Source organism: Phallusia mammillata, chromosome 6 (assembly GCF_965637545.1).
Source record: "Phallusia mammillata chromosome 6, kaPhaMamm4.hap1.1, whole genome shotgun sequence".
In the NCBI taxonomy this organism is placed as follows: Eukaryota; Metazoa; Chordata; class Ascidiacea; order Phlebobranchia; family Ascidiidae; genus Phallusia; species Phallusia mammillata.
This window is the reverse complement of record NC_137257.1, coordinates 3,556,388-3,570,005: the sequence shown is the minus strand read 5'-3', so window position 1 is coordinate 3,570,005 and position 13,618 is coordinate 3,556,388. Positions and strand designations below refer to the sequence as shown.

General features: G+C 37.1%; 1 long non-coding RNA gene across 2 annotated transcripts; it reads right to left on the bottom strand.

Annotated features, from left to right (window-relative positions):
* Positions 1-3,834: 3,834 nt before the first annotated feature.
* On the bottom strand, positions 3,835-5,424 carry LOC145232325 (uncharacterized). 2 transcript variants are annotated; one of them, XR_013860860.1, is made up of 5 exons: positions 5,188-5,424; positions 4,754-4,865; positions 4,534-4,598; positions 4,313-4,463; positions 3,835-4,193 (listed from the first exon to the last, which is right to left on the bottom strand). It is a non-coding gene; the product is annotated as an uncharacterized LOC145232325 (long non-coding RNA). The 2 variants fall into 2 exon arrangements; XR_013860859.1 differs by having other exon boundaries at positions 4,313-4,440; positions 5,188-5,420.
* Between the last annotated feature and the right edge of the window lie 8,194 nt (positions 5,425-13,618).

The window sequence follows — 13,618 nt, the reverse complement described above, 5'->3', positions numbered from 1 at the left end:
ACATTATCAAATGAATAAAGGTGCTTTCGAAGACCAATGCTATTGCATGGGAAGACTTTGGATACACGTTTGGAAGATAAGAGGCCTAAAGGCACAAAAACACAGTTAAATTTACGGTGAGATTTACAAAACTTCCTGTCAACTGCGATTAAACAAAGCAATAGAGCCTGCCTAACTATCCAAACTTACAATGGTATACTTCATCTCTATACTTACAACTTTGTGCTACCTGTGCTACCACCAGTGTATCAAAATCACTTTCATTCTGCTAATGACCAAAATATAGGGCTTTAAAAGCTCTTTGCACGCATCTTGTTGCTTGAAACGGCACCTGATCAACAAAACGTAATAACGACGCCACTGGTAACACGGCGTCGACTGTTTCGTGTGAATAATTGAACCATAATTACCTCTGTGCAGCAGCACAATGGATGTTTTACTGTCGCCAATGTCGTTACGAGTCATGCACACTGACTGTAACAAGTCGTTATTGAAAATCTGGTTCAGTTGTCATAATGCAAACGATTTTAAGATCACCCTTAATGAACGATAAGTCGGTTTCAGTTTGGAAACCGTTAGCGTCTTATACGGCAAGCAAAAAATTGAACAGGACATTATTTCCACTAACGTTTGTTAAGCATTCTTTTCCTTATGCCTCTGAAAACAATTCTGGCTTGTTATTTTCACGAAAAACTTACTTTCTGTTTTAAACACGGGTCGTTTTAGGGCATGCTTGACTTGTCTTAGCATTTCTTTCAAACTGTGTTTTTCTCAATGCAAATGAACTTTCTCTTTCAAAATCCACCCACAATAGACATTTCAATACCGTCACGTCTAATCTCTATTCTCCATATAGTACCCATCTTAATAACGTCTCGAAGTTGCGAAGCTATTTCCTGCTTGGTGATTGTTCTGTAATGCCATTCTGTTGCTTCGATTTCTTTCAGAAAGCGAAATACAGTAAACTTTGGTTAATCCAGGCCCGTATGGACCAAAATATTTTTTGGGATTAGGTGAAGATGTCGATTAGTTAAACACTTGCCATATTACAAATCGTTTGTACCTCAAGTTTTGTCCGAATTAGGTGAGGATTCGTATTACCCGAATCCGGTTAAAGGTTTAGTGTACACCTAACTAAAGCATCACTAAACACGTAGAGATTTCTTATGTAGCAACGTTGCCCAAAGGCCCATATGTACTTCGTACTTTGACATTTGTTGTGCCTAAACGTCTGCACACAGGTCAGACGAGGTATGATTGGTCTTTGTGTTGGGTCAACCTTTAGAACTTGTTATCGGCAATGAAGGAAAATACAACCAATTGTTTAGGCCAGTGGTTCCCAAACTTTATCTACTCGCGTACCATTATTTGGGTTCATCCAGCGTTCTCGTACCACCTACAATAATTGTTAGAAAACTCCAGAATTCACAAATAAAAAATGATGGGCAAAATGTTTAATGAATAAAAATGTTACTAAACTTTACTAACTAACTTTACGTTTAGTAACCAAAAGCAAAATTTAGTCAAACTTTTACCGCCCTCGCTACAGTGCTACTGTCAACACAACTAGTAGCTTATTACCAAATCTGAGTTTAAGGATTTATTACGTCATAATAACAGATTCATAACGTCATAATACACCTGTTTTGTCACAAAGAAACCCTGCTTTACAGTTCGATGCGTCAATACACCAAGGAATTAGAATTTAGTAGGGAATATAGTATGAAATTTCACGCTCTACGTAACTTGTGTGAATTAAAATAATGCTTACGATAATCACTAGAAGATCATTTGCGATCGTTTGGTGTGAACTGAATAAGTTGCTCGTGTACCAAGTTGGAGACCTTCGCGTACCACTAGTGGTACGCGTACCATAGTTTGGGAACCACTGGTTTAGGCTTTTCTGAAATTTTGCACTGTTAGTACAACAAAATGTATGTACTGTATAGACTTTTACCGTTTTTGAACAATGAACGTTACTTGGACCGTTAAAAACTCACTGTTTTTTTATACCGAGTCAATCTGAATTCTTAGGCAACTCCATACTCTAAACGAGTGGTACCCAAACTGTGGGCCATGGCCCAGTACGAGGCCACCAAGACAATTTCAATGGGCCACATAGCCATTTGAACAGATTCTACTGTTTTGTTATACTGTAGATATTATGCGCTTTGTTTTGAAAAGCATAATATTTCCAAAAAATCCGAATCTTGTAGCCAAATTTCAGGAGCATGTATCTTATTAAAAATAAATTGCTAGAAACCATTTCGCCTGTTTTTGAGTTTTTTTTTGTGCCTAAATTTCAGCACGTGGTGAGGCACGAATCGCTATTAAAAAGATATTTGGGCCATAGGCCAAAAAAGTTTGGGAACCCCTGCTCTAACCTGACGCATGTACTAGCCACAAATGATTTATCTTTCCGTTTCTGCAACATGGCCACATATAATGGACTTTCCGTCAAATAAAGTTCTAAACATCCGTAAAAGAATTGAATGCATTGTCTTGCAAACACCTCAATTACATCCAGTAACCACCAACACAAAGTTCATAAACTCTACATTTTTGGACTTTTGAAAACAACAACCCGCATTACCTTTTTGCAAGTCATTTCTATCAGCGGGTGTTAGCTTTTGAAAGCACTCGCCAATAATTTACGGGTACTCAAATCTCCTTTGTGATTTTCGCGGGCTTATTGAAATGAATTGCCAATTAGTTTGAAAGTGCTTCTGAACTGTGGACCACTTATTCTTTCTTGTAAGTGCGATTGGTAAATCTAAGCTTGAAAAGTTCAAGTCATTTCAAATCTTGTCGTGGGTGCAAATAAGAAAACACAATCTAACAATGATTCATGAAAAAAAATATTGAAATTTTACTCGCAATGCAGTTTTTAATACAAAATTACTTAGGCGTTTAAAAAATGATCCTTTTGGCAACAGAATTAGCTTTAGAACAAAAACACAAACATATTTTTCGCTTTGGTTTTGGCATGTAGCCTAAATCCTATATTTCGTCTGAAAAGCAATCTTACTTAACTAGAACAATCTTTTATAGAACGCAAAAACTAAAAAAACACAATGACTTTTTTTGGACGCAAATTTTTCAAGCTTCACAACAAAACCAAAAAGAACTTTTTGCTGTTTTGCACATTATTTCAAGTGCAAGAGTTAGATTTAACACGCTTGTATCCGACTTCATACAAAGAAACAGAGTTTAATTGCTTTTCTGTAGGTGCTGGTCTTGGTGATTTGCATTGCTATTGCGTTGCTGTCATCACTTTCATTTGCGCGGCGTTTATCATTAATTACCACCAGCCTAAATATAGTGCCACAAAAGTGCAGTTTCTACCCTAATTAGTAAAATGCTAATGATACCACAGTCAAATTTAATATGACCGAAACGGGTTCGAATAAGGGTAGTGTCCACATTAATGATTTGTCTTCATAATTTTTACTTTCATTTTGTTGGTTTATTCATTTCAATACGCAAATATTGACTGTGTTGAAAAAAAACTTTAAGAACGCCGACACAAAATTGATTTTTCTGGTTCTCGCATCCTTTTTAGTGACTGTGATATTAGTGTCACTTACAGTTAAAACCTACACTAGAAGAACCGGTGTGTTGTAACAACACGCCAATTTTGAAGCCGTATACAACACACGACACACCGAGCCGTGTTGTGAGGTGGTGTGTTGTTTGGAGGTGTGTTGTTCAACGACACGCCTGCCGTGTTGTTTGAAGCTGCAGTTTCGCGACACACCTGGTGTGTCGTTTGAACACACTCATACAACACGCGTGTTGCGTGTTGTTTAGAGCTATAAAGCATGACACACCAAATACCGTTTTGTATTTTATTGTAAACAGTAACGTACCAACGAAATAGCGCATATATCGAAGAGACAGAACATAACGTTTGACAGAACAAACAAAACAAAGTTATGGCATGAATAGTAACGGTGGGGGAAACACAGGTAAAACATAAACGCGAAAACAAAACTTTAACTGCATGCCAGATGCTATATAATTGTAATGTACTCAACAAGGTATGTGGCATATGCACAGTCATGGCATGTTCAATATCACTACAATAAAAATAACAAGTATTACAATGAAAAATTAAAACCACAAGAAAACCTGTTCATTTCATTCTTATTGACAATAAAACGTGGATAACCAGGGGATATTGCAAACTGGTCCTGTCAAGTAAATAAGCAGTTATCAAACATGGTGTTACTGCCAGTTAATGTGATTGTAATAGTTAAGGTTACATGAAATCAAAGTTTGTTGGAGTTACTAATGGATCTAATCAAAATACCTGTGTTTCGAAGATGACAACATTTCTTTTTTCGTAGCAATTTCCTTTCACAAACAAGCAGCCAGCCTTCGATTATATCCAAAGGTTTCCCCTATGGGACTTTTGAGAACATCAGTTACGTTTACCATCTGCAAAACAGTATATATTCAAACTAAAACACCGTATATATTCAAAATATGCTAAAGAAAGAGGTCGATTAGTTAAAAGACAATTATACTCACTCGCCACATGACTTGTCAAGATTTCTGGTAGCAAGTGATATTGAGTGTCCCTTAATGTTGATTGTCTAAAAACAAAGTAATGTATCCACTATCCATCAACAAGAACACTAGAACAATATGCTATTGCACAATGAAAAAAGATGTATTTGTTCAAATCTAACTACCTCAAACATGTTCACTTGTTTGCAACACCGCCATAAACATTGGGTTTAATACCTACCACATGCCGCCTTTGTAACAAAATTAGTTCCTTCATAGAATTCCCTTGGTTGTTCAATAATCCATGTTATACACAGTAAGGTCAGTTGCATCATTAGGTTTTGTACAGGACTCTGCAACAAATTAAACACTTGAAATACATAATCATTAAGCAGAAAGTTCTGGTATAAAGGAATTGATATAGTGGTAAGTTAAATTCTTTATCACTTTCAAACACTTACCAACAGAACTGTAATAATTTGGCAAAAAATGCAAATAGAGGTCACTTGAATGCATGTTTTGTATGTGTTCTACTTGATAGTGATACCAAGTTGTTAAGAAAACCATTTCGCTCAGTCATTTGGTTACAGTCTAGCCTAATACAAAAAAACAACAAGCTATTATGCTTTATACATGCAGTCATGCACAAATATATGTAAAACTGTAAATACCAACCTTTATTAGATTTGCAACACCATCCTGTTCACATTGTCCAAAAGTCTTGAATAAATTAAAACTTGTCAATTAATACTCAATTAGCTCCTATAGCCTTGATATTAAGTCTTAACAATTTACTAAGTTTAAGTCAATCAAAAGAAAAAAGAATCTAAAAGCCATTTCGTGCGTTCCCGCCGTTACGGTTGAGTGACTTCCAAAGCCAAACGGAAAGAAAAAAAGCAACAAAACAACACGGCGGCGTGTTGTTCTTTGTTTCTGGACTTGAAACCGATCACCTTGACCTTAATCAACACACCTGGCGTGCTGTCCGTCCTGTGCGGCGTGTCGTTTAGCGAATACACATCGATTATCGCGGTAACAACACACCTGCCGTGTTCTTAGAACACACCGATAGTGTGGTTGAAACACACCGGCGTGTTGAAACAACACACTGGTTTTTGTAGTGTACTGGTACTGCCATTACATCATTGCTGATAGTTGCCGGAAGAAATTGTATTTTGATGAGCAATACTTTGACCCACTGTATTAGGTAATTGTGAAACCAAGGACAAAATCAAAACGTAACATCATCTTATTCGTTCACACGTATCACAAAAGTGACACCCATAGGACCAATGGCATTTTTTCCTCATTAATAAAGTGTTCGCGAATACGAATATGTCTCCACTGATACTTGACATATTTAGACTACCTGTTTTATTGTACAGTAGTGATTTATTATGGGATGAAAATGCCTATAAAGTTCAGTAACTCTCTGTTTTGCCTACTCATGTCTAAAATTGTGCCGAGTCACGTTGAACTTTGCCATATATAACTTTGGCCCTCTGAAAGCGAAAAACCGGAATGAAACAGCAAGGTGATAAATTCCATCCTTTTTCGCACAGCATTTTACTTAAAATTCTTTGCGGGACGACTTTGCATTGCATGATATCATGTGGTGTACGGAAATTGCCCTGGGTTATTTCAACTGCAGCTAATTAACGGCATTGGAATGTTGAACAGCATTAATGCTCTGAATCTAGGAGGCGATGTTGTTTGGCTGGATGCAATTTTATTTGTCGGTGGAATATACTTGTCAAGAAATCATGACATTGTATATTATATTGAACAAGTCACGGAAAGACTCATTTACGTGGGTTCGAATGCCACCGGAGGCTAGATTTTTCTAGCCTGTGTCTTGCCATGAGACCGGTTGATTCGGTATTACGCCTTTGATTAGTCTGGCTGGCGTACAATGATTCTTTTGAACAAAAACTTAACTTGACTATATTTGCGAAAAAGCATGAAATTTGGCGCTGCCAGGGCGTGGTATGGTTGATATAAGTTTGGAACACACATTGTGGCATGGTTTTCTGTCGACTTCATGAGTAGAATGTTTGACTCAAAATGATTATATTACCCACTCCCTCGTATAACTTACCCGTTAAAGTGGTTTACAGCAATTTTACGCCTGAAACTAATAATACTGTACTTGTGAAGAAGAAAAAACATTGCCGCAAGCAGAATCTGCAGAACTTTTTGTAATCAACATCAGACGGTTTGTACCAAATATGGGTCTGTGTCTTTCGATTCGCTGGTCTGAGGCTTTCAAAACTTTTTCACAGTCCAGACAAAAGAATCCAAAGGAAACAAAGTAGGAAATTCGGCAAAGTTGAACGTAGAAAATCGAAGTGTATAAAGTTTTCAAAACCGCCGGTCTTAAGATAAGCCTTGGTAGATACGTGCACTGTGTTGTTGCTTTGACTTCTTCTTTACTGAGAAAAACACGTTCGAACTGAGGTAAGAGCAAAGTCTCTGATTGCCGCGACTTGTTCGTATATTGCGAAACAGTAATGCATTTAACATCAAACTACCCGTACATGTGCGACAAGAAATTGAGTTTAAACGAGGTATGCAATATTGTTGCAAATGTTAAACCAAAACGAGATTTTCCTCCCACCTTTTAAAACTACTTATAAAACCAAAAATAAATATATTTATGCCATTTTTATTTATGCTAATAACCTTGGCAATAAAATTTAATTAAACCTGCATTAAAGATAGAACGCGCTTTAGGTATTGCCCAGCATCACGAATTATGATTAGGTTTTATGTTGTTTGCCTCTGAAAGTGAGTTTGAATTTCGCTTATCCGCGAGAGGGCGCGCTGGAACGCAAATTCTTCTTCTTCCCCAGAGAAAACGTTTAAGCTTCACATAAGTTTGCTATTAGGTGCATCTAAGTTGTGTTGTTGCTTTTGTGTAGTATACAGCATGTGTAGTATACAAGCGACCCTTCACCATCGGCGCTGCCTTGATGCGTTACAAAATATTAGCTCACGAAACAGCAGATCATAAAACAGGATCTTATCCTTGTGGCAAATGCGCGCTGTGCGGTCACCACGGCAAATCCAAATCAATGGTTTTTCCGGTGAATGACTTGCGGTCACAGTAAAGACGGTTCCACTTACGTCAGCAACTTTCGTGTCGTAACTACGGAATATATGTTGCCACGTGTTTGGTGTGTGAAGAACAATATGTCGGCCAAACAAAAAATAAGCTTTGTTGTTATAATCGTGTTTGTTTTTTGCTTTTTATAGCGAAAATGCATTTGTTTTGATAAAACAAATAAAATATAGCGACAGATTTAGTGGTGTTTCACACAGAATTTCTTGATCTGATTTTAATGACCCGGAATCGTCGCGGTCGTTTTACTTGAAAGGATATTTCAATAATAAGAAAGGATTACTATATGGTATGGTAATAGTTTGAAAAGCTTCGCGGCCTACCAGAAAGAATGTCGCGGCCCACCGGTTGGGAAGCGCTGGTTTAAACCACAAGTGAATAGGCTTGTAACTGGAACTGTGTAACGGCAAGAAAAAAGAACTAGTGCTAAAAAACCATGATTTTTCAAACTGCTGGCTTTTTAGGTTACGAAATGATATAGAGTTTGCTGCAGAAAATTGTTCTCAATATCTAAACCTAAAGTTTCTGCGTTTAAAATTACCATGAATGCTGAATCTTTTTCGGATATGACGCTCTGTCGGCTTGACGAAACAGATACAGCTGATGTGCAGAAGCTGATCAATGAACATTACATACCGAATTGGCCGTTCTTAAAAGCTGCACACTTTGACATAAGGATAGTGAGAAAGGTGTTTTATCAGGCCATAGCCGAAGACATCAAGGGCAACACTTCCTTGGGTAAACTATTTCTTATATTTTTACAATATTAAAAAGTTGTGGATGTTGTCATTAGAAAGAGACTTTGTGTTTAATTCTTCTAAACGTCACAAACGAATTTCGCTTAAATGGCATCGTTTATCAAATTTATAACAGCATGTACTTTAATACTAGGCCTTAGTCCAGTGGTTCTCAACCTTTTTTCTTTCGTGGCCCATTTTCATTGCTCAAAAATTCTGTGGCCCAGTAATTTTTTATGAAAGAAAAAAACAATTATAAAATAGGTTAAAAAAAGCAGAACATATAAACAGATTATAAGTTCAAAATAACTTAATGCAAAAAAAATCATAAAACAGCACTTTCCCATCTTTATTCAAGCACTTTCAGTTATGACCGAGTAATTGGACAATGGATATGCTGCTATCTCGCTTTATTGTAATCCCAAAGTAGTTTAAATCCCAAAACATCATAAACATAAAGTGTTGCAGAAACTCAAAGTAACTTTATGCCGTAAATAGTTACATTCAAATTAATTTACATCCATTCTTAATTTCTCCCCGAGCCATTATTTTTGTAAAACTAAGTGTAGCGACACAAATGAATGTAAATTCTTGAAAACAGCTTTCTATTTGATTGGTCTGTGGCCTAATCAAAATGCTTCCGTGGCCCATCAGTGGGCCATGGCCCACTGGTTGAGAACCGCTGCCTTATTCAGTAAAAAGAAAAAAATCGAAAAAATAGCATTCTTAGGATTTTGTTTTGTTTGAGCTCTTATTTTCATCGACAGATTTTTGTCTTATCTTTTTATCTCCGTGTCACTAATTACCAAAGCGTTTAGGTTAAAAAGGTAATTTCAAGTTGTCTACATTGACTAATTCGGACATACATTTCTGTATTATTATGATGTTAGTGCAAAAAAACACAACAACATGGGTAAGGTTTGGACACATTTAGAACTAAGTATAAACTATTTTTAAAGCCTTTTTTACTTGCTTGAAATGACAACAAAATTTTGGTCTGTAGGTTTTCGATTGAAACGCAATGGGGAACTTATCGCTTGTATCATAACGTCGGTTCAAACGAAGCAGACATCTAGCAAACCAGAAAAAAATCCTCCTATGCCTAGATACTCGCGGTTTAAGTCTTGGTGTTTGCAAAATATATATTCTCGATTAAACACCGACCGATACCTTTACATAGGCAAAGTAACTGTACACCCAGAATACATCAGACATGGAGTTAGTAAAAAAATCGGGCTTGCATGCGTTGATGTGGCCCGTTCTATAGGTTGTAATTACATAGCTGGGGTGGCTGTCAACGCTTATGTGGCCAGAGTTCTAAACTCAATTGGTTGTAAAGTGTTGCGCGAGATACGCTTGAATGAATATGTTGAAAAAGACACCGGTTTAAAACCCTTCACAATTGAGAACCCCCCGCACACACATGCTGTTGTGTGTTATAAGAGTTTGAGCGCTTTTAGGTTGTGATTATAAAAAAATGGCTGTCTATTAGAACCACATCTTTTTTAACAAAATGCATGGACAAAAATTGAATTGTTCCCACAAGCTGCAGTTTCTATGGCGTGTATATCTGTTCTTGTACAAAATTTTGATCTTTTATATATCATCGTTAAAGGCAATGTATGAATAATAAAGGCAAATGCATCAATAAACTCAACTCAACCTATATATTTAGCCAGCAGTGAAACCCTATCGCAAATCAATGATTCAGTGTTTGAATTACAATTACCAATTAGAAACGTCATACAAAGTGGTATTTTGTGGGATTTTTTTGGCTCTGCAGTTGGGTTTAAATGCCACTGGGTTGGTCAGGTCCATCATCCTGGTAAACTTGTCGCGAAACCATGACAATGTATTTCATGTTGAATAAAGACATATTTACGAAAAAGCACAAAATGTTGCTTGTGCTAGGACGTGTCATGCTGGTTCATGTGGGGCGGACAACTGTGCACAAATCAGTAAAAAAGCTTTAATACAAACTTTAGATATCTATCCGCCGAATTTTAAAACAAAATGATAGTATATATCCTCTACTATAGACATGTGCAGTTATTCGAATACCTTATCCGCTGAAATGGTTTTAATGAAGTAGTGAAGAATTGCCGCAAGCAAATTTTGCAGATTTCCGCAGTATTTTGCAAAAAAACAGCTGATGCGATAAGTCTGAAGTAGAAAATAACGACCCAAATATACATAGGCACCGAGTTGGCGGTGGCGGGGTGGCGCCGCCATCGTGGTTTTGTAAAGCAGGGATATTATGGTTTGTTTGTAGCGGTATCGTACGAAACATCTGAAGAAAAACAGGAACGTTTTTGCATTTAAACAAGTGCAACAAAACGTGCTTGAAAACTACAACCTGTTTGGGATAGTGTTTTATGACGTCAAACACTCAATTGTTTGGCAGTGAAAGGTTTTGGTCATTATTGTGTGCAATACGAACGTATTGTAACAAAAAATAGTTATAACAGGCGACACAAAGCAACAACAACGTGACGAAATTTTTTTTAACGTTGCCAAACCAACGATAAACGCTACAGGAACATGTTCCAAATTAACATTATTTCAAACATTCCCTTTTTACTATTTTGACAAACGTTGCATCATGTACACATGAAGTGATGTCATATTTTACGTCCGGCACCTTGCATTTTTGTAAAACTCGGCCCCTGGGCAAATGGACGCAAGCGTGTTTTACGTCTATTCAGAACATTATCCAAATTAGGCATATCGCTTTTTACGTCTACTTGGGCCGCTTCTTTTATCATCAAACTTATAAACCAGTGGTTCTCAACCTTTTTTCTTGTACCGCCCCTTTTACGTGTTTGTTATTTATAAACGCCCCCCTCCCCCACAAAACGGAAAAAAATAAAACCGATTTTATTTCCGGAACAATATCAATGCGATAATTAAGAGCCGAATGTTTAACAAGCTAAGTGTTATCAATCAATCATAAACATTCTAATGGTTAATTCAACATAATACCACTATCTACAGACAGTGCTCATTGCCTTTAGCTTGGTACACGTGACGGGCCAAAACTGCAATTGTTTTGTTTGGTCGAGCACCGAGCATCTCAAGTTAACGCTCTGTGTATTGTGACGTTAGAAACGTTTCAAATTCCATGTTTTTTACTTGCCCCTTTTTTAGCCCCAGGGCCGTACTTACGATGTATAGGTCCTTTCTGCATAACACGTAAGGAAAGCCAACGCCAAGTGAAACACCAACGTTTTTTATGTAACAAACGGCAATGTGTTGACACTATTTGACGTTTTTGAAAACAGTCACTTTGATTCTTGGGGATCTTACTTCTGTGCGTGAGCGGTAATCAAATCACACGTTCAATTGTGATGTCACAAAAACCGTTTATGACTTTCCTTTTACATTGTTGTGTAATAATGCAAGTAATCAATTCGTAGTACGGTTTTGTCGTGGTTGTCTAACACTGGCGTCACCAATCATTTTTCACTGCGGGCCAGATAACATTAAAAATATCTTGCGAGGGCCACATAGGTTACAAGCCCTAACGCGCGTCTTTCCGGGACCAACAAAACTGCAATCTTTGCTAGAGTCAGATCGTGCTACTGTCAAATAGTAAAATTGTTTTGAAAATTATAGAATCTCTTCTACAGGCAAAACTTATTTATTCACAATTAATAATAGAAAGCCGTTTGTTCGCGCATAATAATGAAGGCATTGATAGTTTTAATTTGGTCTGTGACAAAACAAACAACTTTTGGATCATTTTGTGCGTTCTGAAAAACTAGGTGGACTTAGTCCTACGTGTTTTTGCAGAAATACTTTTTCAATAAATTAAGTTTAACGTTTAACTCAAGCTTTAATTTGTCCAAGATATATATTAGGACCAAACACTCTCGCAGGTCGAATGAAATGACGTCGTAGTTTGGTGACCCCTGGTCTTAATTAATACGAGCAGCGAGCATCAAAAAGTGCGATGCTCGGTACCAAGTACTCGGGTTCGGCCAAGCACAAGTCAATTGCTACCTGCAAATTTTGCTATCGAAGCGCAGACCGACAAATGACGCATTGTGATTTGTATAAAATACATTGTGGCATCACCATTAAAAACACGCAGCAAACAAAACAAACAAAGAGTCAAATATACTTTTACTGGTCGCTGATGGAAGAGATGTGACAAAAATGACTTTTGCGTTTTGTTTTGTTTTACCTGCTCCATCTTTTCCCAGCGCCCCCTAATCCCCAATTATTCTCCAGCGCCCCCTTAGTGAGAGCAAACGCCCCCAGGGGGGCGCTGGCGCCCCCGTTGAGAACTACTGTTATAAACAGATCCGTGGGTCGTTTCAAGATAGGTTTGTCTTTCGATTTGCTGGTCTGAGGCTTTCAAAACTAAAGGAAACAAAGTAAGAAGTTCGTCAAAGCTGAACGTAGAAGATCGACCTGCACTAAAACGTTTAAAAACTGCTGGTCTTATCAATATCTGACAGGCAAGCCTTTGTAGTTGTTGCTTTGATAAATCTTCTTTAGTGGGATACACACATTTCGAGCCAAAGTGAGCAAATAGTCTGATTGCCCCAACTAGGTCTAGTTCGTATATTGCAAAACAGTAATGCAAAAACCACCCGTATGTCTTTCTTGTAAGTGCGATTGGTAAATCTAAGCTTGAAAAGTTCAAGTCATTTCAAATCTTGTCGTGGGTGCAAATAAGAAAACACAACCTAACAATGATTCATGAAAAAAAATATTGAAATTTTACTCGCAATGCAGTTTTTAATACAAAATTACTTGGGCGTTTAAAAAATGATCCTTTTGGCAACAGAATTAGCTTTAGAACAAAAACACAAACATATTTTTCGCTTTGGTTTTGGCATGTAGCCTAAAGCGCATATTTCGTCTGAAAAGCAATCTTACTTAACTAGAACAATCTTTTATAGAACGCAAAAAGTAAAAAATACAATGACTTTTTTTACGGTGCGCAAATTTTTCAAGCTTCACAACAAAAACAAAATCTATTTGCCGTTTTGCACATTATTTAAAGTGCAAGAGTTAGATTTAACACGTTTGTATCCGTCTTCATGCGAAGAAACACAGTTTAATTCCTTACTGTAGGTGCTAGTCTTAGTGATTTGCAATTTGCCTTGCTATTGCGTTGCTGTCATCACTTTCATTTGCGTGCCGTTTATCATTAATTACCACCTAATTATAGTGCCACAAAAGTGCAGTTTCTACCCTAATTAGTAAAATGCTAATGATACTACAGGCAAATTTTAGT